Source organism: Rosa chinensis, chromosome 7, assembly GCF_002994745.2.
Source record: "Rosa chinensis cultivar Old Blush chromosome 7, RchiOBHm-V2, whole genome shotgun sequence".
NCBI lineage: Eukaryota > Viridiplantae > Streptophyta > Magnoliopsida > Rosales > Rosaceae > Rosa > Rosa chinensis.
Window position 1 is genome coordinate 42,873,702 of NC_037094.1, and position 27,323 is coordinate 42,901,024.

Genomic DNA, 27,323 nt, shown 5'->3' on the forward strand with positions numbered 1-27,323 from the left:
CCTTAAAGATTATTCTTTTGGTGAATGGTTCCTTAAAGATACTAAATCCACCATAATGGTTTGGTAGCTTGAGGGGAACCCAGCTCGAGGTCTAAATGCAAATGCGTTTTGGATGGTTGTTTCCGGTATCATTTAGTGCAAATTTGACATCTGCAGTTGGTAGTTGGAGTCTATATTTGTTTATTTATTATTTTATTTTTTTTAAGGATATACCCCTTCTACAATCAGAACTTGCTGCATAGTCTAGGTTGTCGGGACCAAATGATATATTTTAGGGTATGCGAGTATTATTTTTGGGTAGACAGGAAGTCAAATGGGTTTAGGGTTTACATGGTAGCCTGAGTAAACCGTTTAAGCCCAAATAATTAGATGGTTTCCGGGAATATTACAAGGCACCATGTTTGGGCTTCGTGGTACATTTTTGATTGGTTTATATAATGTAGGAACCGAGAGGCAATATGGGCGGTGGAGGACTCTTATATGGGGTCGCAAACGCTGAAAGAGGCAAGAGAGCCAGTGAGCTCGTAATTTGGGACTTGGTGACGTATTCCAACCCCGCCAAGTTCTCATTCACTGTTGTAGACCTGTCTCCGAAAAAGGTGGCTACAGTAGCTGAAATAGGCTACGAGAGTCTGTTGGATATTGGCTGCAACACCCTTGTCGGGCCCGTTTGGAGGATGATGATGCAACAAATCGACCTCAGGGACCTCACAGTGTCAATTCATGGTCGCACATATCCAATAAACGGGGAGGAGCTCGGCCGCTTTATGGGAGTGTGTGATGGGGGTTCAGATTTTGATTTGGGAGCTGCTGCATATGCGGCTGAATATGGGGCGATTGTCGATGACCTGTGCGACGGTGCAAGTAGGATTCAGTATTGTCTTCTGGAGGAGATTGTGAGAACGTGATCAGGTTGACGCCACTTTCCAGATTGCCTTTGCCTTGCTTGCACTGGGTCTAGTGCTGTGCCCCGAGACAGTGGACGCGATTGACACCTCCATGCTACTGCTACTGCTAGAAACCGGTCAGATTGTGAAGAAAAATTAGGCCTCGTTCTGTGTGAAAAGGTTGGAAGAAGAGGTTAAGAATCAGAGGGAATTTGGGGACTGTGTGGTTGGATGGTGTGTATTGTTTCTGCAGGTTCTTTACTTCGACAAGGTCGGGGAGGCAACCTTTTACATCGATAGGTCAATTCTACCACTCAGGGCATGGGGAGAATTTGAGGTTAGACAGTTGATTAGCATGATCAGAACATATGGTGGTTTTAAGAGCCCAATTGTTTTGATGGAAAGGAGTAAGCATTCGAAGATGGCAAGTAAGTGCTGTGTGGATGACGGTGCGTTTGGACTAGGACCAAGGAGAGGGGTTTATGAGGACATTTTTGACGTAAAGTTGGAAATGATGGGGTTTAAGAATGACTTGTGCAGGCTCCGGGATGTTGTTGGAAAGCTCCAGCCAGACATGGTGGAGGTTACAAGGAAAGTAGAGATTATAGTACAACTGATTGCTAGCCTGAAGGAGGACTGTGCTAAGAAGGTGAAGATGGAAATGAAGCGATACCTACCTCAAACGGGGGATGCGACTGATGGTCATACAGTCCCGGTGTGGACTCCACCAAAGAATGGCGCAAAGGGAGCTGCAAAGTCAGTACTGATGCAACATTTGAACTAGAGGAAAACATAACTAATACACCAAATCGAGGTGCTAACCAGGTAAACCGTTGTTCATTATGACTTATCAGTACACACATAATTAGATGCTGATAGGCATGCATGAAAAATATTATTCTAAATGCTTAATTTTCATGAAGTACTCGGTCAAGTAATGTATATACACTCATCTTTACTACACAATATGTGCAGGCTATTGAGGTAACTGGATATGCCATTGGGAAGGCGGTGAAAGCCGTGTCTGCCAGCTCAAGCAGCCCTAGTGCACCACCAGCAAAAACTGACAGGAAAACTAAGGGTAAAGTTGCACATTCATATAAGATCGTCGCATCTCCACATGCACGTGCCATTTTCACTTACGCAATAGCGCACAATCTCCAATCAGACTACCCGAAGGGTGTGAACTATAAGGGAGACGGAATCAATGTCAACAAAATGACTACTGTGCCAGGTCCTTACATTCTGCTAAATCCTTTAGAGGATGATGACAATCTTCTGATCAATTACATCTTCTTGGAGGTCGGGGAAGCAATACACGATGGAGGAAGGAAGGTTAGGACACAATCTGTCAGCTCAGTTGAACGATGGTTTTTTCATAGGGCTAAATACTAGTTAGTACCCTGTGGTTTAGGTCCAAAATCAATTCAGTCCCTGGACTACTACTTTCATCAAAAACACCCATGTACTTTCAATTTTGATTTAATAGGTCCAATTCGTTAATATTATGTTATGGGTTCAAGTTATAGTTGGATTATTTGTTGAAAAACTATTTATTTTTAATAGTATGACTCACTCCTAAATTGACTATGCAGACCACCTCGACACCACATCATAAAACATAGGACATATATGAGCCACATTAACAAGTTAAATAACTCAATTGTCAGAAAACTAACAAATTGGACTTATTAGATCAAAATTGAAAATGCAGGGGTGTTTTTGATGAAATTAGAAGTTCAGGGACTGAATTGATTTTGGACCTAAACCACAAGGTAATAATTTGTATATAGCCATTTTTCATATTGCGCATAAACTGTTTTAGAACTTGCTTAAGTTGGTGATTGGACAACATGAACTTAATTGAGGATTTGTTTTGTGCAGATTATAGTTGCATCAAGTGGGAACAGTAGGTCTATACTTTACCGTGATGAAATATCATGCTTGGGCCCAAAGAAACTTCTAACAAGCTTCGTGAGTGTTCTTAAACCACTGACCATAACCTTTATGGAGAATAAGGTGGCTGAAGTTTGGGACAGTCTTCTTAATGAGTTCTCAAGTGCCAATAGATGGGACATTGCAGTGACAACGGTAAATAACTTACTTGGCTGTCTACATTAATGTATTGACAAACTCACTCATGTCCCGTGATCTTTAATTGCAGTTGCGCCATCTTGACCATTGCTTTTACTTTGACAAGATAAGGAACAAAGGGAGCACCACTGAGTTTGGGTTATTCGACTATGTTGTTCCGGAAAATGTACCGAAGTAGATCAATGGTTATGATTGTGGCATATATGTCATACAGAATATGATGCACTATCAGACCAATTGGGCTAAAGGGGTAGGTAACTATTAGACATATTCAATGCTTGTTACTTAAGGTCAATATGGTGTATATGTTTATGGAATATGTTCAAATGAGAATCAAGCAAGATTGATGCCATATAATATACTTCCCGTGCAGGCCAGATCGGATGATCTTCGATCAAGTATGCTTCTGTATTGTCTTAAATCCCCTGCTAATGAGAGAGCCAAATTAACCCTTAGAGAAGCACGGGCATTTGCTATTGAGGAGGGAAGTTTCAAAAAGGACATCGTCCTCGCTGCTACTGGATGGGAAAGAGTTGAACTGTTTGAGTTTGATGACATAGATGATGAGTTGGAAGCTAATGAGGTCGGGGGGGGGGGCGACTACAGCGACAAAGGGTTATTCGGGCACTGTAGGAGGGACCAAGGACCTGAGGGGAGGATTTTTCAAGGGAATGTTTAGTGATTAGATCCTTCATAGAGTCCTTTTGGAGCGTTTGTGGAAATTATATGTTCCTGCCGCCAAAGTTTTTGTGTATTTTGTGATACAGTGGAGAGGGTCGTCGATGAAGAAGGGACTGCGGAAGTAATCTTATTATCCTACAGGGTGAATTGGGACAAATAGGTTAGTTTTGCTCCATTAACATCATAGCATGTGTGGTTCATGTTAACGGATTTTTGTATCTGTTGTTACAGAGAGAGAGGGAGGAAGGAACGCTGCATCCTACTTTAAGGATCATATTGTTAATTCATCGACCTGAAACTAGGAATGTTGATACTCTCCTAAACTATATTATGTACCTATATAGTTGACATTTGATCCAACCAACGGACATTGGTTGAATTTACTGTGTGGATTACCACACAAAGTAAGGATTTGTGGCCGTTAGCTTAGACAATATTATGTCTAATTCTCTCTCTCTCTCTCTATCTCTCTATCTGTTTCTCTCTTTTATTTTTTATTTTATTGACAAATTATATCTACAAAATAACTGTTGAATGTTATCAACTGCTACCCAGTGCGTGTTCACAGCGGTCATGCCACTGGGCGGATTTTGATAAATCAAATGTCCCTCCAAGACGGCGGTTGCCAAATCCAACCTTTAAGGTGGTTATGACTTGGTGAATTAATATATATATATATATATATATATATATATGTACCATCCAATGTCGCAACGCACAGCAATACCGGAAACAACCATTAAATCCCACCACAGGAGCCAAAATGCCATACTTCCACCCAATTTTCGTGTCTGCAAAACGTCGAAGACTCAACCCGTCTCCGCTCAACGACTTCACACTATCGCTTGTGATATGGCAATACATTCTTCAGTACGTTGCTGCAGATGACTTGTACGTAATACTAGAGTGTAGAACGGTTTGTAAAACTTTTCGGAGGCTAATTGATAATTGGAATGTTTATTCATGCATCAACATGTCGAAATATGTGGTCGGAATATATGGTCTGAACGATATTCAATTTCCTCTCTCGAAAGTTACACAACGCGTCTTTTTTGCTCAGCAATGCTTAGAGGTGAATAACCCGAAAGCACTGTTTCATCAAGCAATCTGAACCATGAAGAAATCTGGGAACATTTTGATGACAATTCAGTACTTAAAAATGGCATACAGAGAAGGCACAATCTATAGGGGTCTCAACAGATGGATTGACTACCACGACGTGGCTTATTATGTGTTGTGTATGTTGCATCTAATTTAGGGAAACCATCGGGTCAAAAAGAATACCGTGAAGGAGATGCTTAGTCGGTTGAATTGAAGGATCAGTGGGTGGGACGCAAAATTTTGTCGGAATGAAGCTCACAGATAGTTGAACAATGGTTCCGAACCAACAAATGTCGACATCTTGAAACACATCCCTTCCAACTATTCTTTCCTTCCAGGAAAATGTACCTTATGTGGGGAACATGAGTTTCACCGCCCATTCCTTCAAAACATGTGGTTCGTTAACAGGAATAAGAACCAAGCTGAATGTTGTGATTTATGCAAGTACTATGTCGAGGCTGCAAATTTCTCCTATCAAATGTATTATTGGGCAACAGCACATCAGAATCTGATGGATTGGTTTGGCCATGAGCAGGCCAATTAGTCCACACATTACCCGTCAAACTTCCCCAATGATGCCGATTTGTTAGTATTCGATAGCCATATTTTTTTTAATATTTAGGCAGTTCATATATGTTTCTGAAGCATGTCAATGTTTACAAATAAAACTCCCATTTGATGCAAATTCCTTTATTTCTTGTACTTATGGACATATCTGTCATAGTAAGTATCTGTTTTAATTGTTAATTTCAAAAGGACATATATAATGTGTACTTAGATATTTCAATTATGATATGCATGATTGAGGATGAACTATCGTTGTGTTGAAATTTACTTGCGATATGTTATGTTATGTTGACATTTAATTTCTGTGTCAAATGGGCATGCATGGTAAATATGGTAAATATTTGCACTTCAGGATATTAGTGCAACATATATGTCAAACGTTGGCCATGTAAATGCAGAAGCTTAGCATTTGATGCAAAATCTTACCTGAAGTCACTTATATCATCCAAAAACAACGGAGATAATTCCATCATAGGTGATCATTAATAATTCAACATCACTTCCTCCTGTCAATTACCAAAATGACATAGAAATAGAAACAATAATAATTCAACATGACCATGGGGTTTGCATAAATGTGGACAACATTGTCTTCAATAATTTCAGCCTAATCTGAGATTGGTGTAACGCAAAATAGGAATCCACATTCGACGTCGTATGTTAGGGCTGCCAGCCGGTGGGTGGGTATGGTTCATAGAATCCGTTCATCAACGTACCAGCAACATCTTCGGCGGACTGGTTTAGGTTGAATGAAAAAGGCAAGATTAGAAGGCTGGGAAGCGGTGAAGAATGGGAATTGAGCAAAATGACCATTTCCGCTGGTGCCATTCCATTGAAATTCTGCTTCCATGGGTTGATAGACAGATAAATTAGGAGGAGGATGAGGTATTGAATGTGCAGGATAAGGGACTGAAGGTATCATTTGAGTCTCTGAATCTGCTGATGTTGCATTGGCACGAGTGGGAACTCCTTCATCACCAACTGTACAAGTGCGCCTGTTGTGACCGAGCATTAAACATTTTCAACACAACCGTTGCTCGCTCTTCCCATTCTCTGGGTTTGTTGCAGGATTAGAAGGCATCCCCTTCATCCGTGATACTTTTGGGTCCTTCACAACATTGCTACTCGGAGGCACATTTGATGTGTTCGTAGGCGGAACTGTGTTGAATTCTCTTGAGGTTTGAACCAACCTTACAAATTCATTCATTCCCCCCTTGAATCTTTCTTCTGAAAATGAGTAGTTTAAGCTCGCTTTGGCTGCTTCTGATATGAGGGTAGAATACCTGGCCACCTATGCTAACTTGTCATGACCGGGGACCTTCAGTTTTGGTGTAACTGTTGAATCACCCACAGCCTTTGTCCATTGTTTGCTTATCAAACTCTTGAGATATCTAGACAGAAGCTGATCTTTCATTACACAGAAAATGTGACTGCAAGGAATACCATCATATTCAAATAGTTTGCAAGAGCATTGCCACTTTGGGTTTTTCGGGTCACCATGGAACTCAACACACCATCGTCATTCAGGCCTGTCATATTGGGCAAGGTAGAATATCACTGTGTCATTGATAGGAAAGGGTACCTTTTGCACTAAAACAAACCTCCTCTCGAACATGATTTGTGACTTGATCATAATGAAGATGTCATACTTGAACAGCCTACATGCATCTTCCTCGATCCCCCTCATGTGCGTCTCATAAACCGGTGCACTATTTTTTGACCTGAAGTTGTCATACAATACTCTGTTCCGCATGCGCCCAAGTGTCTTCTCCATTCTTGGCATAACTTCACATAGTCTAGTGTGCCTCCCAATCTCTTTTTTCAGCTTTGCGTGCATGCCTTCCACACTTTAGGTACTGCACATTCCTCCAAAAAAGTGCCCTCTGAAGAATGCTTCCGCCCACCTATCCCGTTTGTTGTATAAGCTTGTAACCCATGCATTGTCTGACAATCCATTTCTGACCACCATTGAGTGCCAAGCAGCCTCCCATTCATTGATAGTCTTTGACAAATAAATCATTTTTCCAATGGTTTTCTGAGCAGCAGGGTCCTTCACATTCTGCCCTATGTTTCTGCCAATGTGCCATGCACATAACCTGTGTCGAGCTTGCATCATTCGCTCTACCACATTCCTAATTGACTTGTCACCATCGGTTAGGATCGATCAAGGCTGTTTATGTTCCATGGATTCAAGGAAGTTCTCGAACACTCACGTGTACGTATCCTCCCTCTCATCTCGTATAAGGGCAAATCTAAAAACAATAGTAGCTCTATGATTGTTGCACCCAACAAATACAACAAGAGGCTTTCCATACATATTTGTCTTGTATGTGCTGTCCATAATAACCACATCACCGTATGTGCTGTAGTCCAAAAATGATTGGTAGTCCCTCCAAAACAAATTGGCTAGTCTGCCTTCTTCATCCAAACTGTACTTGCAGCAGAACTGTTGTGACTTCATTTCCCTCATGTTTATCCAAGTCAATGCGGCCTGTGCATCCCCATCCAGCTCAGCATTTCTCTTCCTCTCATCAATCTTGTTGTACAGATCTTTTATGATGAAGCCGACACCCTCGTGTCCCCTAGCTTGCTCTACCAGATGCTCATAAGCTCTACTAGTGTGGACTTGTGCGCGACGAAGGCACTCAACCTGAGCAATATCTTTGTCTTCAACATATCGGTTTGATCGCAAGAACTGAACCTCATGAGACATGGCAAGCTCATGATTGTGCTCATGTATAAACTTTGTCACGCGGTATAGCTCCCTTTCCTTGCACTATCTAACACTGAATGCAGCTTGGCAGTTAACTCTTGTGTATCTCCTTCCTCTAGGTACTATGTTGCTCCTCGATTTCCTCTGCTCTCCAATAGTCTGATGCTTTGTAAATTTGTTCTTATCCACACATTTGTGCTTGCTCGACTTCATACTTGCCAGTCCTTGTTTTGAACATACCCACTGCCTCCTTACCACCATGTCATTGTCTTCCTTCTGCAACCTATCCCTCCGTATGTTGAAACCAAGTATTCGTGAGTACAATGACAAGAACTTCTCTGCTTCCTGTATGGTTGGGAAGTATACTGCCTTCATATCGTCCATTGTAAGGTCTTCAAAATGCTTACCATTAAGCTCAGCCCCCGTATGTTTCACAAATTCAGGCATTTCAACACCAACATCAGGTAATGTTTTGACCTCTTGTGCTATACCAGGTGATTGCCTCAGTTCTGTTGATTCAGCCGGTTTTCCACTCCCCGTTGCCTCCTTTGAATGCGCAGTTACCTCTGTGCATTTACCAAACCAAATTGACATTTCATCTTCTGATTCGTCTTCGTCTGATGGTAATCTTTCATGATAAATATGATCGTTGTACCGAAGACCACCTTCATTTGTGTCCATGCTAACCTGTTAGATGAACATGAAATGTCAGATATTGAAATGTATGTTCCAAACCCTCAGTTAATTCACAGGTCTGCTATCCTGATATATGGAGTGCTATATTATGGAAAAGACCAAAACTTCACAAATAGCGAATTAAGCATTTAATGCACTAACCATTTTTTAGATGCAGTGATCTAAACAAATAAGAATCTAAACAAATAAGGTATTAAATAAGGAGTTTTGCTATTTCGACCTTAACGAATTTAAATATATACCAGATCCTATGGAAAAGCAAAGTGAGCAAATATATGCCTATTGTAAATGCTTATTCTAAAGGTCGAAGACCTTATTCTATATCTTCCCATTACACCCAATAAGTCAATCAAATGCATATGTATGCGGAATGATAGAGCCAAATATACCAAGAAGCTGTTAATTTCGACTTCAGTAATCAGTTCATATGTGAAATAAAATAACAACATTGAATCTTGTTGATGCATCATTTTCCAGATTACTGGTAGAAGTTTACTATCTCTTTAACCTCTATCTTCCCTCTACCTGTATCTGTCATGATAGGGCTTTTATGTTTGATGCAAATGCGATTGCAGTGCACTGAAACATACATTAAATGGCCAAGATAAAACAAATATAGATGAATGCCTCCTACATAAAAGGTGTCTCATAACTGACATGAAACCTTGATGAACATTCATAAATGCTGAATTCAACGAATTCAACACCTGAAAGAAGATATCATCTAGGACTAACAGGGTTTCAGACTGATATAGTGAGAATAACTTAAGCCAACTAACAATTAATATGGCACGGTCACACACATGTGAGACCTTTTCTGAATATCACATAGAGGAATACAGCAAGCAGAAATGGATTCTTCAAAATTATGCCAGCATTTATATTGACCGCTGGCATATTACAAATCTTTAGTCTAGTCCAGTCAAATTGTTATCCCACTTCAATCATCAAGTATTTAGTCACATTGATAATATTTACGACGGAATCACATGATGTTTCGTACATATATAAAACCAGATTCCATTAGTTTTTCCCTAAGCTTTACAGAAAAACTAAGAAGGAATTAGATACTCTTCTCTTAAGTTGGCTACAAGAACCCTCCTCTTCATACCGAAACTTTATTCTTTTGCTATTTATGCTTTTGCTCTTCTAATACCATTTGGTTGTGCGAAAAAAGCAAAGTTAGTACTACTCACACTCACACACGAGTAATAAGAGAAAGAAAATGAGGCACACTTACATGCTCTTCAACAACTGCATGAACTGCTGCATCAGGAACTATTGGTCTGCCGATCATTGTCTGACTACTTGTGCCCACCAAGAGAACCTTATTCAATATCAACTACAATAGACAAACAAATCAAGCATTAAAACTAAGCTCCCATGTAAAGTTTAAAGTGCAAAAGCTAAACTATTCCCATGCAAGTAAATGAGATCTTCTACCAGCAAACTTCAATGCAAAAATTAGATCTCAAACAATCTGACACCAATGGCAACATTGTCTAGTCAACCTCCCCAAAACAAAAAAATGGGTTTGTTTATTCATTTAGCTAAACAGACATCATTTGAACTATAACAAAAAAAGCCTGAAACACCAAATGTAAGTTTACTAGTTTGGCTTACGATCTTCACTTTATTCACCAATTATAAATCCATGAATTACTTTCGTGCATATCATACTCTAAACCCATCATCATCCAGTCTCTCCTACATAAATTTTATAGATCAATATACAAAAATAAATATCCTATAGCTTAGACCCTTGCTTCCAAATAGTGAGCTAATTTTAAGCCTAAACAAGATCTCACATCGTTGAAAATCACAAATTCTCTCCGACCAACTAGTTTTGAGAATGCCATATGAATGTGAGATACATGGCAAAAACAAATGAATAAATGAAATGAATCGGAGCTTATATTAAGGCAATGTATAAGAGCAGTAGTCTAAATTAAGTTAACTAACACTCTAAAAGTAACTCTTTTGATGTAAGTCCACACCTCCAAGTGCAGTAGTGGACCATTGGAAGGCAAATGGACCATCATTAATACAAACAGAGCAGAACACTTAAGCTTCTGATTATAAAGATAAACATACTTTCTTCGCTTTCCAGAAAAGTAGAACAGAACAAGAGAAGAACTAATCTGACTGTAAACCGAACAACAACCACATATACTAACTCCTATCTTGACTAAATGGTACGAGCATTACACTGACACAGATGCAATACCATATAAGTTGACACGGAACCAATCAATAATAAACAGCAGTAGCTAGAAAGCTAACCTTCACACTTCCTCTGAACCCAACACAGATACATTGTAAGCTACAAGACCTCAAATGCATATTCTAATTCAATTTCTGCAAACCTCATTCACTGAACATCAATAAATACCCAGACATGCGTCTCATCAATATACACACTTACCAGATCCAAGCGACCCTCTAAGCGCCTCCAAAATCTGATACAAGGGGCAATGTCGTCGGATGTTTCACTTCATCGATCTCCTTATCTCAGTGGTCTACAAATTTTACACCATTGTTTATTGCTGATGACGGCTACTCCTTGCCTACTATTTCCGGGATCCCTCTTTCCTCAAACAGGTATACTGTGTGGCCGATGGGAGTAGGACGTGGCTGTTTCTTTTAGCATTTGAAAGGGGACATGGCTGTTTCTCCATCACCAGAAACTTTAACCTACATTTTACCTCGTTCCGCATATTACCTGAATACCCTCCGCCCTCCACATTGACGGCAGCGATTTAACTGATAACAAACTTTTTCTCTGCAATTACAATATTGCCCTTCTAATTCAAATCCTGAGGACCAGAAGAAGCCACGACGTGCGGACCCACACGGGTGCACCCTATGTAGGGCGTATTCCAGCCGCACCATTACCAATTAGACAAAGAGCCATTCACTTTGAACTAAAATGATGCCATATTTGAACTACTTGTCATCTTATAGCCGTGTAAGTGATATTCTACAAATGTTGTAAACAGATTCAACGGCGCTGGAGAATTGGGCGAGGATGATAAATGTCCTCTTCAGAGATGGTGTCCTGCATGCGGTCAGATCCGGCGAGTTGTAAGGGGACCTAAGGCAGAAGAATGTCAGGATATGGAGGGTAAAAAACCTACCAAATCAATACCAAACGAGAGTCCTAGATGCCCACTTTGTGAAGGAAATACAACAATGATGCACGATTGGGTTCATGAGATTCTAAGCGAAAGGCCTTACTAGAGGTGTTGCAGGGGAAATGTGAGATAACTCACTTGATATTTATTTTACATTTATGACTGTCCTATGAGTCTATCAGTTTATACCCCTTACCACAGACATCGCGACACTCACTCGTCTGCATTTCAGGGGTTCCCTTATTGCATGGGTTATACATATATGGGTTAACGAGATGGTGGGGGAAGGCTCTGAGTGTGATGAAGAGGTGATATATCATGTTGTACAGGCTACTTACAGTTTCATAGTAATATTAGCAAACTAGCTTACCAGATAAGGGGGCCAAGGTCAACTTAATATGTTTTATTTTTCAATCGTAGGATAGGAGGACTACCAAACTGTAGGAGTATCCAAAACCAACAATGTTTGATCCTAATTGCCAAGTATGCGGTCGCATCATGTCTTCATTTATTTCACAATCTGCAACAAATCCCGGCAGGCCTTATTGGTTCTGCTATGGGTACCCGGTAAGTATATGGAGAGTTACTTGTTCGTGCCTCTACATCAGTTGGGATTATTTTGGTTCAACCTGTTTGCTACACTGCAGGCTCCTACAATCCACAAGCCGTCTTTCATATGGGTGGATGAATGCAAGATACATTTTGCGGGATTCGACGGCTACAGTGACTTTGAAGAACCAGAACATACACCTTCAGCCAGTGGGCTGTCAGACAGTGATCCTTCATCGTTTGAGTTATATTCCTCCTAGTCGAATACACTCCAGTTCTGTAACTTTTGAGATGTCTGTCCTAGGTGAGTGATATTACTCCTATTACAAAAGTTACTCCTGTGGGTAACTTATTTTTCATTGGCGTTTAATTGGGACTATTTCGATTTCAAATGCTCTATTTCATGCCTATTTAGGGGTTATGTGGCCTGTAATATCGTCAAACTATATTCAGGTTTTACCTAATTTCACAAACTTTGTTAGGCACTTAGTCTCGATAAATATGTAGGCTGTTTTCCTACCTGTCATTGTGTAAAATATGTCCTCGTGTAAAATATTTCGAACCATCTGTGAACTACAACAATGCCTACGGCAAAGACATATTGGGTCTTCTTATAACAAACTGCTTCCTTGTAATCAGGCCCAAATTGAAATTTTCTCAATACCCTCTTAATGTGTAATTCATAAATGCACATAGGGTACTATAACTGTGTCTTCAACCATTCCACCTACAACGCACCAACCTTCTTTAAGTTGCAGTTGAATGGACCAAACCCTCCATAAAATCACATCGCCATAGGATTTTCACATCTCACAGTCATTTCGGGTATGGGGAGCAGAGGTGATCGATCCGTGAGTGGTGATGAATCAGTGAGAAAAAATGGGTTTGGAAGCAAAATGTGTCTCAACGGTGATGACGACTTCACTGAAGAATCGTTGGCCCATTTCTTCAAAAGCTCTGGAACATCTCCGGTTAGATGGTTGGAGGCGAAAGGACGGGACGCTCAAACTACAAAAGGTTTCAAGATAGTGACTTCTGTGAAACACTCAAGCTCCATGTCAGTGAAAGAGTCTATTAGCTGCTGCACTGAAGAAGCAGAAGTCAAGAAGTAGGTAATTGGTTCTGCACAGTGCATTCATAACTAGATGCTAGTGTTATTAGGGTGTGAACAATCTGCTTCTCCCTGCACATGTTAACAATATATGTAATGTAGGGTTCCTGTAATGTGAGTAGTTTTTTTTTTTTTTTTCCAACTCATATGCCCTATAGAGTAAAGGACCCTGAAAGGTCTATCCATGGAAAGTTTGGAATAAAAGTTCTCAGATACATCATGATAACAATTAAAATTATGTCTTCAGGTAATATGCCAATTCAGATAAGCTTAATCAATAGCATACAACAACACGGATCTCCATAACTCATACCGTTCTCTGACCACAGTTAAAATATAAATGAAAAATGAATGAAACAGTCCATCAACCAAATAAAATCCACATAAATGATTTAAAACGAGGTTACTGGCCCTAAACCATTCACATCACTTGTTCTTAATAGGATGATCAGCACCTAGCCCGGCGTGGGTTGAACTTCATGCCTGCAGTTGGGAGACTTCCATTTTTGTTCAAATATTCTTGTGCCAACCATGCAGATGCTACATCATATGGGACTTCCTCTACAGCGGCTTCAAAGACCTGTTCCAGAACTTCATTCTTTGGGTGATTCACTTTCTCAAGTGCCATACGAACCCTCTGGTCCCCCGAGTTAAATTGAACAAAAACAATGCTTTAAGTCAATCATGCACTCAAAATTTATTCGGATCTCAATGTATGGTACTGTACTCACCCCTTGGTACCAGCGCTAACGGTAAAACTGCATGCTTCTAATTAGAAATATTCCTGAGTCTTGGCTGTTGGGATGCCTAAGGCTTCTCCATGGATACTTGATGGACAATGAACCAATCTTGGCATGAATGCCAGGTGACAATTGCATTTCAGCAGCAAAAACTTTTTCAATCATCGATATCTGTACTCACGGTAAAGGAATGTCAAATCAGGGTTCGACAGTAACATTAAGGTAACCTAACATAGTATTTATCAGTTTTTATCAGAACATTCAAAACAAACTTAATGTGAGAAAGTCTGAAACATGTGTGGGATTACTCACAGATGCAGCAACATATTCCTCCCGGCTTTTGTTTGCTGACTTCTCGGGGTTGCTGTCCCATATTTTGCATTGCCAATTGGGTATTTTAAGAATAGCCAAGAACCAATGCTTAAGTACGCCGTCATGGATAGGAAAGAAAATCTGTCACCATTTTTAAAAATTAGAGGCCACCATGACATACAAACAATGCAGCTTGGTTCAAATAAGAATTCACAAGAAATGGGGGCACATTAGGTTTTAACCTTTTTGCACGACATAAATCTACCAATGAATCTTCCCAGTCGGCACAGTTTAACGGTAGATGGCACGAGACCTTCCACCTGCACACTCGCTAAATACTCCTTAGCACGTTCCTGATGTGTATCACAAGCGCCTTCTTCGTTAAGTCAAAACAGATAGGGGTGAACAAATATGTATACGAATCGTAAAATAACGAGGCCAAATTTAACTGTTATAGTTACGTATTGAGAATGAAGTTGGCATGAACCAGTCGTCCGATCCCCGATCAAACAAGTAAGCAGTCGATATGTTAACAATCTGCGTGTGGTCCTTCAACATTGAATTAATCTGACTTTTTATAAAAAAAAATTGGTCTCACATAAGATGAATGAGGTCTGATATGAAGTTTCTTACCTCACAGGTCAGACATTGCATTGGGGACAAGCTCCTCATGTCCCATCGAAAAATAGACCATTCCTCGTGCCTAGCAACTTCATTGCTGGCATTCAACGAAATTATATGCCAAGATTGTCATTAAACAGTACAACTAATGGTTATCCAATTTACAAAAAACTGTAGATTATCAGTATACTTCCGGAAATTATATGCATGCAGTGCGATATATCAACAAGTTCTATCTGTGCAATGCATATGGTTTTGCGCCATGTTCGATCCATATTATTCTATTTTTATATCAAATTCTAATACTGTTGTGTGAATATAACCAGAGGATATAAACTTTGTAGCCTTTTTACCTCCCAACATTGTCGTCGGCGGTAACCTTCTTGCTGAATAGATAGGTCAGTAGGTATGAGTCGCTGTGCGATATCTTAGACACTACTGGGAAACTCCCTACCTCATCTTCTTCCATGTCACTGCTGTCGCATCCACATGCATCCTTGTCAGTGGACATGACTTGTGAATATTATATTCAAAATTAAATCAGCAGTTCCGATAATAATGCAACCATCACACAAAGCAAATAACACCATCCAAATAAATCCAAAAATGTGGCTGTAAATTTATTCTACATATGTTACGTCCTGAACCTAAATTTATCGGTTTACTAGTCATTTAGACAGTAAACGACAATTACTTTCATTTTTTACTCTGTTTCGATACTTTTAGTGGTCCTAAAAGTTGAATTTTTGTTCGGGTCAAAATTTGAGAAAATGTTCTTCATGAAAGTTGTAGAGGACATTAAACCGAGCGCGTGCATATGTGGTACGTAAAAATCGGAGTTCGTATGCGAAAGTTATGGCCAAAATACTAAAGTTACTGTTTATAGTAAGTTTCTATAAATAGCCGAGTTACTGTAGTAAGTTTCCATTTTTGAAAACTTACCGAGCTCTATTCTCTCTCCCCGATTCTGTCATCCTCTCCGACCTCTTCACCTTCTTCCGACCATAACTTCTTCATCCGGCGACGGATTTTGACGTATAAGATGTCGTTGGAAAGCTCTCTTCCCTCTCTTCATTTCTATGGTGGTTTGGTAATTGATTCTAGACTGTGGAGAGTGCTGCAACGAGAAGAAGAGGGCGGTCACTGTAGCAGATCGGGATTTCCATCTATTTCCGGCCGTCTCCGGCCACCAAACTGGCGTCGAAGATTCGGTTTTTGTCAAGGATCATTTCGCCCCTATCCTTGAGCTACGATTTGCAGTGTGGAGGTCAAATCGACGATTTCAAGTTCTAGGGTTCTTGGGTTTTTCTGGAAAAATTTCACCGGCCAAATTGGAACCCTTCAAGGTAAAATTGGAACTTATTGTAGTTGTGAAAAATGTTGGGTCTGTTGAGTAGGTGGTGCTGCCAAAATTGGGTGGCCATCGGAGGTGGTGGTGGCCGGCACGTGGGGCAGTGTTTTAATTCCAATTTTTAGCCCATTAAATTGTAGAAATGTTGTAGATCTTGTATGTGAAGTTTGGTGAATTTTGGAGGAGTTTGGAATTGTTTGTGATTTTCCGAAGTTCAGAGTTTTGTGATTGAAATGAGGGAAATTCCGGCCGCCAGATGAAGAAGTTATGGTCGGAAGAAGGTGAAGAGGTCGGAGAGGATGACAGAATCGGGGAGAGAGAAGAGAGCTCGGTAAGTTTCCGAAAATGAAAACTTACCACAGTAACTCGGCTATTTATAGAAACTTATCATGAACAATAACTTTAGTATTTTGGCCATAACTTTCGCATACGAACTCCGATTTTTACGTATCACATATGCACGCGCTCGGTTTAACGTCCTCTACAACTTTCATGAAGAACATTTTCTCAAATTTTGACCCAAACAAAAAATCAACTTTTAGGGCCACTAAAAGTATCGAAACAAAGTAAAAAGTGAAAGTAATTGTCGTTTACCGTCTAAGTGACTAGTAAACCGATAAATTTAGGTTCGGGACGTAACAACATAGGAGACAACTTACAATGATAGATTTGTTATGAAGCATCTCATTGTCATGTTGCTCAGCTTCTGTGCCTTGGTGCTCTTCATTGATAAAAAGACCATCGTTCCCAAAATTACCACCGTAAGTGTAGGATTTGTCTTCAAACACTTGCTTGATTGCTTCAGCAACAATGCTGCCGAGATCGTTGGCCTTAAGTTCCCCAACCATGGATTCTAGTGTTAGAATTGCTCTCCTCAATCGACCCATATCTGGCTCCAACCGACCAACCGTTAACTTCAAACTCTCTATATCCTCTTTCACAACACCAGCATCAGACCTCACTTCTGATAAATCGTCTACTACAGTTGTCTTAATCCCTGTGCTGGGAACAACTGATCCAGTCCCTGAAAGTACATTTCCCCTGAAATACTTCTTCGTTACATGCACATTCTCGCTTTTAAATCCGCCATCGCTCTCCACTTTTTCATAAATTCTCTTCAAGTCATCTCTGCTCCACGTCATCACTGGTTTCCCAATCTTTGGATATATACAGATACCGTTGCCAACAACGTCCAGGTAGAACAATTGAAGGAACAGAATACAACCTCCTGCCAAACCAGTCTGTGTGGCCTGTAATGATGACACCCCTTCAACAAGCTTGGCGAATGCAAACTTTACCCAGTTTTTTGAACCCAGGGCATTAGGATCCTTAAGTGGTATAAGGTATCTTAGATCAACTTCGATTCCCGTAACTGGGATTAACAGAGTTGGAAGAGCATACAAAGCAAAGCTGACCTTAAAAGTGTCTTCAATACTTTCAGATTCAATCAACAACCTCCTCAGACCATGTATGGTTATCTCCTTCTCCTTCCTTGAAAGCTTGCTCTTCAGCCCCAGTATATCAGGGTCCTCTATGATTCCTTCAAGATTCACATCGCATCCTCCATCCATGACGCTCATAATGCGCTGAAAGTCTTCATGTGTGATTATCAGGTTTCTTCTGTGTATCTTGATGCATGAGTTCCCAACATCAAAATTTTCAACCAGCATTTGGCATAGTGGGAGGTTCACTTTGCCACAACGAAATCGGTGCAGTGACCCAAACCCAATTTCATATGTCGCAGCTACCTTTTCATCTGACAGAGAAGACATAGTTCTTCTGAAGTGTTTTCCTCGACACGCTGTTCTGATTGTAACCTCGAGGTCTGATTCGTCATTAACACCGGACAATGTCTTGCAATCATCATCAGTTGTCAGACTGGCCACTTGAACAGCACTCTCGCTGACCTTAAACATGTATTCATGGGTTACCAACAACCTAAAATGTTGTCTCCTATTATAATCTTCAAATTATAAAATTACATGACATGAAATAATGCACCTGATTTTCTTCCCTATAAATTATGTTCTTCAGCTTCGCTACGTCTTCCATTTTGCGGTTCCCTTCTAGTTGCTCAATAGCTGCCTATCTCAAATAACAAGCCCCCTGTAATGCATCCTCCGTTGGGTTCATACATGTCTACGAGTAATCAGAATAATATTATATAACATTATCCATTTTAGTGCAAATTGTTTACAAACAAGCTACCTTCCACTTCCTAGTTCATAATCTTGGCATCCATTGTTCCTTGTTTTCTATTATGAACATTATTTTTATAATTACAAATCAATGCAACAGGTAAATTTCCGTCTTTTACCAATCCTCATTCACCCTCAATCTATTTCACCCAAACTTAGACAAATATATTCAACCAACTCATGTACCATCAGGGAAAATTACTATGTTCCATTCATTAGAAGAGTTCATTAAAAATAGATTATGTACCTTTCTGGGTTATCGAACACAGCGGTTCGGATTCGGTGTGTATTGAACAGTCTCCACCCTGCTGGAGCTATAGGTGTTTGAGATCTGTATTGAGAGTCTTCCACTTCGAGTGTCTGTTGTTACCAAAAAAATCTTGGTGCCTCCCTCTTCAACTAAGTACGACACACTCAGTCAATTGACAATTTTGCCACAATCGGTCAAATGACAATCTTGCCATTGCCACATCAGAGGTATGAGCTGCTGTAAAACCTTTTTTACCACCACGGAAAGCTTGTCGTTTTTTTAACCTAGAATCACCATTTTGCCCTTCCGTTAACGGATGTGTCGGCGCAGCCTACAAGGGGCGTATTCCAGAATTTTCCTATATATATATATATATATATATAAGCCTAGCACAATTATACGAAATTGCATGATATACTCTTATCATGCATGCCACATTTATAGAAAATTACATGATGCAACCTTATTATGAATGTCATAAATGGAACATGCTCCTAAAGGCAAGCCACAGCCCCGACAAACCAAGCTACAAGCAAGTATGCCAAATTATTTTAAGCACTAAAGCTTTCAGTTTCTTTGGTGAACACTCTCCAACCTAATGAGTGACATTGACCAAGTACCATAAGAGATGAAATTTGTTGTATTATGAAGGAAGTATAATTTGTCTCACATGGTGAAGATCCTTCAAATTTTTATTGATTATGTCACTCGCTACATGCAACCCACATAATCAAGGGGGCTAATGTTGACATCCAAAATGTAAACCTAATTTTTGTGGAGAGTTCTAAGGCCGAAGATTGGGTCTAGACTCGATCTAAGGCCCATTGTATCGATATTGGGTCAATGAGTGAAGCCTAGAGTAATAGGCTTGAGTATTCACTTACTGTGCCATCTTGTTCATGCCTAAGAAGCTGGGCTTGTCACAAAATTTGTATTTAGAACCTATAGGAGGCAAGCCATGCCATGCCTAACAATAAGCAAGGGACATCACAAAGGCCAAGCCTCTCCCTAGGACAAAGTCACACAAAGCCCATTTGAGAGTAGAGGTGGCAAACGAGCCGTTAAGCACGAGCACGGCACGCTTAAAAGAGGCCCTGCACGGCCTAACCCCATTAGTGGCCCGGCACGACCCGAGCACGTTAGAATAACGGGTCGGGTTGAGCCTAGGAATATTAGCCCATTGGCCCGGCCCGTTACAAACACAAAATTTCATTTTGTTTTTAAAAATATTAAAAAACCACAATGATGATATTTGAATATTAGACTTCTTTTAATCTCATGACAATTCCACCAATTTTCTTTTATGTTGTCAAAATAGTGAAATAAAACATTATATCCTTGTTTTGACATAAAGTATTTTTTCTAAATATTAAATATATGTTTATTAATAAAAACTAATCTCATAATAATACAATTATATTAATAAAGATTAATCTCACAATAATATACTAAAAGCAATATATTTTGAGTTATTTTTTCTTTCTTTCTTTCTTTCTTTCTTGTAGTGGAATATAAAAATTATTAGAAAACTAATCTTAAAAAGCTAAGATTGAGAAAAAATTGTAGAACTTAATTTATTTGAATTTTCTAAATAGTTAAATAAAATTATTTTTTATTTATTCAAATTAAGATTTTAAAATCGTGTTTTATAGTGGGTAGGCACGAGCATGGCCCAGCACGAGCATGGCTCGACACGATATGGGCTCGGCCCATGAGCCAGACCGGGTTTAATGTTTAAGTAAATAGGTCAGCATGAGCCCGGCACAATAATAAATGGGTCAGCCCAAGCACGACACGAAGTACGACTAGGCCCACTTAAAATGGGCTGGGTCAAGCCAGGCCGACCCGTTTGCCACCTCTATTTGAGAGTCAGGCCAAGCCACGCTCAAACATGCCCAATCTCACATAGACAGTCCTTCATTACCAGGAACACTCTCTTTTATGGGCACACTGTCTCTCATGAATGTCCTTTGGTAACCACATGCTTACTCAAGCCAAGCACATGCTAACATATGTTATGCAAAGTTGTACATGTGAATTCTCGATGACATGCCTTGACTCGCCTATTACAACATGCAACACGACCGACTAGCATCGTGGAACTATGCCACTAGGCCAAAATAGGGCTTATTAGTGGGTTGTGGTGTAGAAAGTCACAAGATTTTGCAAGATCAAATGTCAAGTGTCTAAGGCGTCTTGGGAGTTGAGGACCAAACTTGAATTTGGGTTTGCCGCACACAAACTAGTAACATATACCTCATCTCATCACCCTATTGGCTTAGAAAGCAACTTGAATCACAACCCACCTTAAGCCAAAACCTATGCTTCCCCAGTTTTCACATTATAAACTTAAGGCAAACCCAAGACCAAAATTGGTTTCAAACCTTTAACCAAGAATAGCTTGATAAGAAATTAAGATTAGTATTCCCAAGAGAGTCATGACAAAGGGTAAATGAAATCCTGAATCGCTGCTTGATCTTTACACTCTTTCAGCTTAAGACTTAAGAGAGAGCAGTGAGAAAAAGAGGTCTTGCCTTTACTAAAATAAGGAGTCACATACCATTTTGAAACCCACAACCCTTTACCTAAAACCCTATATAAAGAGGACCACATTGGGCAAGAAGGGACATCAAGCACAATCCTTGCATTCAAACAATCACCACTCCCTTCATGCATAACCCGTTTTAAGGTCACCACACATTACTCATTCTTCCCTAAACACTCACCCTGTACTACCAATTGAGAACCCCATATCTGCCCTAAATCCTTTATGATGAGCATGCATCCTGTTACACTTGCAGAATCCTAGCTCCCACAACAAGCACATTATTAAGTCATTTTTCTTTTTCGATACCGCATGCTTAGAGCCTCGTCTTCACAACAAGGTCTATCTTAAGAAAGACTTTGAGCTTAGTCTCATAACTTATTGGGGAGATTGGATCATCAAGCCCAACAACAGCAAGCCTCTGAGACCTCAATTTAGACCCGAATACTTTTCAAATTAAATATGCATGCAGTATTATATATTTGATTATTAAATTGTCATATTGATTTGAGTTGATAGTGTTTGAGACTTAATATTAATTTTACGATTTACTTAAGATTTATCGGAAGTATGTTTTCGATGACTTGGTTGAGATTTGAGTATTAATTTGATAATGGTCGAGATTTGATATCGATCTTACGATTTTACTTATGATTTATCGAAAATCATGCTTTTGATGAAATTGAGATTTAAATATTACGAGTTGATGAGTTAAATATAAAACTAGAAAATAATAAGTTTGAGTTCAGAGTTATGTAATTAAGAAGGTAAATTACGAAAGATGATGATGTTAGTGCATGTATGAATTACTTGACCGGCAGTACCCTCTAGACAATAATTTGGTCGGCAGTACCCTCTAATGCGTCATCTGGTCGGCGGTGCCCTCCAAATGGCATGAGATGGTTAGTTAGCGATACTCTCTAGCCATCGCCCTATACTATACTGATCGGTAGTACCCTCCGATGCGTCATCTGGTTGGTTGTACCCTCCAAACGACATGAGATGGTTAGTTGGCAGTACCTTCTAGCCATCGTCTCCTCATATTTCGATTGACAATACTATCCGATGAGATGATTGGTCAGCGGTACCCTATAGTCATCACCTATTTTATGATGCGCGTATTTTAAATGAGATTTCAGAAATTTTGGAAATGATTTTGAGATATTCTATCATGTAAGGATTTAAAATGATTTTTGAGATGATTTACAGCATGCATGATTTGAGATTTCAATACTGGAGAATAATTAAGAGTATTTTCACGAGATTTGAAATAGTTTTAGATGCTCTTTTCAGTTAACATTTAAAAGTATTTTTCTTAAACTTATACTACATGCTTGAATTTTGTACGAGAGTAAAATTGGAAGAACATTAAACTTCTTGTTTTTACTTTACTTGTAATTATTTATTTTTTGTCCACTTACTCTAACGGTTTTCCTAATTTCTTTTTCCTGGGCTTTTCGGTATTTTGTGCCCAGTCTGTAGATTAGTTGAGGCTGAAGGAATGGATGGATTTCAAAAAAAATTTAATTAGTGCGGAATTAGTTTAACAATTAAACTACTAACTAAACAAAAAACTCATTCCTTTAACCCATGATCTTGGCTTATTATGATATGTATATAAACATAGCATGCATAGTAAGGAAGAATAAAGAGGGAGTTTATGTTCTACTCACCCTTGGAGCGTGATTTCAATCCGATCCAAGTGAACCACCAAAATTCCTCGATCTCCTTGATCTGTCCTTGTGTGTGTTTCCTCCACCTTGAAGCTCCTTAGATTAAGAACTCCTTCTTGTGCTTGTAGAGTCCTTCTTGATGTAACAAATAGAGCCACAAAAGGATGTGGCCTCTAAGGATCTTCACCAAGTGAATCAAGAGATGAAGAAAGATGAAAGGAAAGGAAGAAGTATGCAAGTGTTCTTCCATCCTTGTTATAACACCAACTTGTGCAATTAGACAAAAGGAGAACTCTCTCTTACCAACTAAAAGATGATAGTGTGAAGACACACACTTGTTTCTCTTTGTCCATGCTTTCATCTTATATAATAGGAAATAACTCCAACTACTAAAAGTGAAATATTGACTTTCACAAAGCCAATATGTTGGTTGGTCTATACATGCTATTAGGCACTAAATCTTGGGCTTTCATTTAAGTCTCACTTAATGAAGCCCAAGTCCACACCAAAAAACCCGACAATCGTTTAGGCCCAATAGGTTCTGTTTTACCCGAAAAACCTAATTATGTCCAAATAATAAATCTAATTAATTATTTGGTCATAACCAACTCTTGTTTAGTCTTCTTTATATACAATCTCGATGATCCACTTATATGGTGTGCGATCTCTTAGGTTCTAATTAACAAGGCAGTGAAGTTTATAGAACCATTCTATTTCGTTTACGAATCAAAACTCCATTTTGATTCTCCCTTAATAGATCATAAATGTTTATTAATTCTCGGGGATTTCACAAGTCATGAGTGATGTCTTGCAACATATCATGACTATCGTAGTTAATATAGAATTACAAATAACCTATTCGATCAATTGGAATTACACCTTATGTGATTCTTAGAATGTGATTAGAAACTTCTTTTTAATCTCATTCAATGCTTTGGCCAAAGACTTATTAAATCACATATTTGAACATACACCTTATTTACTTAAGGATAGAGATTCCTTATTGTACACTCACATGTCTATGACCAAATTGATTATACCAATAAATGCATCAATCATATCCATTAAGGGATATAATATTATTGCATCATCAAGAGTTAATCCACTCACTCATAAGACAACTATGGTGTCTCAGGTCAAAAGACTAATTTGTATTATTGCAATTTAGAGTTCAAGTTTGATATGTAAGTAAAACTCCATACAAGAACTCTAATGATCGTCTTCAGTGTACTCTTTAAGATAAGAGCCTCCACATACTTGTATTAGTGTCTCTACACGAATGACAATAGACATATCATCCTCTATATTGAGCATACATAGTATGTGCTAGTCTTTCCGGATCATCAATGTCCAAATGATAATCCTACGACTAAGAACCTTTTAGGATAAGAATATAAACGAGTAAAGGTTTCACACATCTAACTCTTTAAATTACTTTCTCTTTAACTCATATTCCTTGGACCTTATTCAATCAAATATTAAATATAAGCAATGAACAATAAACTTGTCCTTTTGATTAATAATAATTACAATAATAATTACATCAAAATGATTGTTGTAGGACATAATTCCTTCCGAAGCTAGGTCTGCATAAGAGTTGAAGTATAGTGTTCACCACTCCCGTTATTGTTGTAGGTTATATGTTTAACTTACTTGTTTCTAATTTCAGTTCATTGTTTAGTTTGCTTTGATAACTAACTTTCAGTGTTATTAATAATAATTTGAGACTGGAAATTTGATTTATCTTTGTGGTTATTAGGAGTGCTTCTTTTATTTCTACAGGCTTGGGTAGTCCATTTTAGGAGTAATTATACTAAAATTTTGGTAGAATTCTCCTAAGGTGGGCCCCGCAGGATCCGAGGTTGGTCTTGTCAAAGCTGGTAACCTCCATCCATATAAATATAAGCTATGAACATTGAGTAATGAAAGAAAAAACACTAAATTTTGTACGCATGGATGGTATTGTGAACTCACAAAGAAACTGTATACAACTACCTAAAGAACTAGTTGGGAGAAAATGATCACTGGAATACCTTATGCATCCAAATTTTTAACCATTAACCAATCTCTCTCACACCCCTAGTTCATTCTCTCTCGTCTCTAACAACTTTCTCTTCCCCTATTCATTCTCAAAGAGCATTCAAAGCAACCATGGATCCTTTTTGAGAATCACGAATCGATGGACAACGCAACAAATAGAGATCCAATGGATGCAACTGGATCGATGGAAAATCAGCAATCAGAGGACATATATGCTATAAGAGCTTACGAAATGATAGACGATGTCTAAAACTACAACAAGTTAAAGATTGAAGATGTGAAGGCCATGACATTCAAAATGATAGCACATGCAGAGAGATTTTATGTTACTTATTTCTTGACACTAAACTTTGGATATAGGAGGGATACTGAGGGAGATGTTTAAGGTGTGACGAAGATGAGAGAATGACTTTGTAACAAGTAAGCGAGTCTAGCTAAAAAATGGTTCATAATAGAGGGAATAGTTCTTACTCCTCAGAAAATGACAAGGATAGATTGTAGGGCTATCATTTACAATGAGCATGTAGGAGCTCACATTGTAAAGACATTCGTTGTCGAACATTCTCACTGGTTAGAAACTGAAAACCATATTGCATTTCTGTGCTCACATCGAATTGTCGGCAAACAAGACCCATATTTCTATTGTAGGTTCAACGTAGACAAAGAAGACATGTTAGTTAGCAAATATATTTTGGCGAAATGGGCATTCATTAATTGATTATATGTGTTTTTGAAAATGTGTTGATATTTGATAACTTATATAAAAAGCTACTGATTTTGTTTGTTAGATCAAACAATCATCGGGAAAGTATTATGTTTGGCGCTACTCTTATTATCGACCAAACTGTGGAGACACACACTTGGGTGTTGCGGGCATTTTTGCATTCAATAAATGGAAAGATGCCAAAAGCAGATGAAGCTATGTGTAGTGTAGTTGATGAAGTGATGTCGCAAGCGAAGCAGTCTCTGTTGTTGGAGTGTACAAAGTCCCCAAGAAACCATAACATAGAGTGGCGCATCTTCTTTCTATCAATCTTCAACAAAACATCAAATCTCATTTTTGAATAAGTTGCCTTTGTCAGATCAGTTTATTATGAAACCAAAGCTTTGAAGTGTATGGAGAGCATGAGGTATCAATGCAAACTTACTCCAACAAATCTTCATCAGAACCTTCTTCCTTAGTATACCGATAAGTCCCTATGTACTGATGCTTCTCTTCAATTTCACTACTTACAAGTAATTTAAAAAGTCCATGGAATGTTCGGGAGCCTTTTTTCTTGAGCATGATAGGCTTCTTTGGATTCTCAACCTCTATGGACTTGTTTAGATTCTTCACATTTTTGACTTCGTTGGATGAGGTAGATGACTAGACCTTTAATGGTGTCTACTCTTTTGAAGCAAAGACGAGTTCAAAGAAGGTTTCACTGCCGGATACACCGGTTCAGACACAATCTTTTGTACTTCCTCCCTTTTCTCTTCAACAACACCGCGGTGATCTTAGAAATTGGAGAATTCTTGTTGGAAACCTCAAAGTCTAACGTGGTTTCCTACGCTTTAGAGTTCGCGATTTTGGTACATTTTAGGGTACCTCTATTAAAGATGTTGGAGCTTGGTTTCGCCCTTTTGGATGGCAGCTTCTCCGGCGCCATGCTTGATTTGGAGGAGTGTTGCGGTTTAATAGATGAAGAAAGAGAGAGAGGAAAGGAGAGAGACATAGGAAGTGGAGTGTTGCGGTTTAATAGATGAAGAAAGAAAGAGAGGAAAGAAGAGAGAGACAAAGGTAGTGGAGAAGAAAATAGTAGAAAGAAGACAAAGAATAAAATGAAGTAAGCACGACAATTAAAGAAATCATATCTATTTAAAATTCAAATTTCAAACCAAATGACCGATGTGATTGCTTACATTTAGTGATAACCGCATGTGATCATCACGTGAATGGAACCAAAATGACATCTAAAGGTAACACACTTTAGTTGATGGTAATTGAACTCACAAATAAAATATTATCATGTTTTATGAAAAAAAAAAAAAAAAAAAACTCAAGACTTAGTTTTTACGAG

At 38.9% G+C, this 27,323-nt stretch overlaps 1 long non-coding RNA gene across 1 annotated transcript; it reads right to left on the minus strand.

The window, feature by feature from the left end:
• Window positions 1-8,498: 8,498 nt before the first annotated feature.
• Window positions 8,499-11,304, minus strand: LOC121050484. The gene is made up of 3 exons (XR_005803112.1): window positions 11,165-11,304; window positions 9,980-10,081; window positions 8,499-8,730 (listed from the first exon to the last, which is right to left on the minus strand). It is a non-coding gene; the product is annotated as an uncharacterized LOC121050484 (long non-coding RNA).
• Window positions 11,305-27,323: the final 16,019 nt, after the last annotated feature.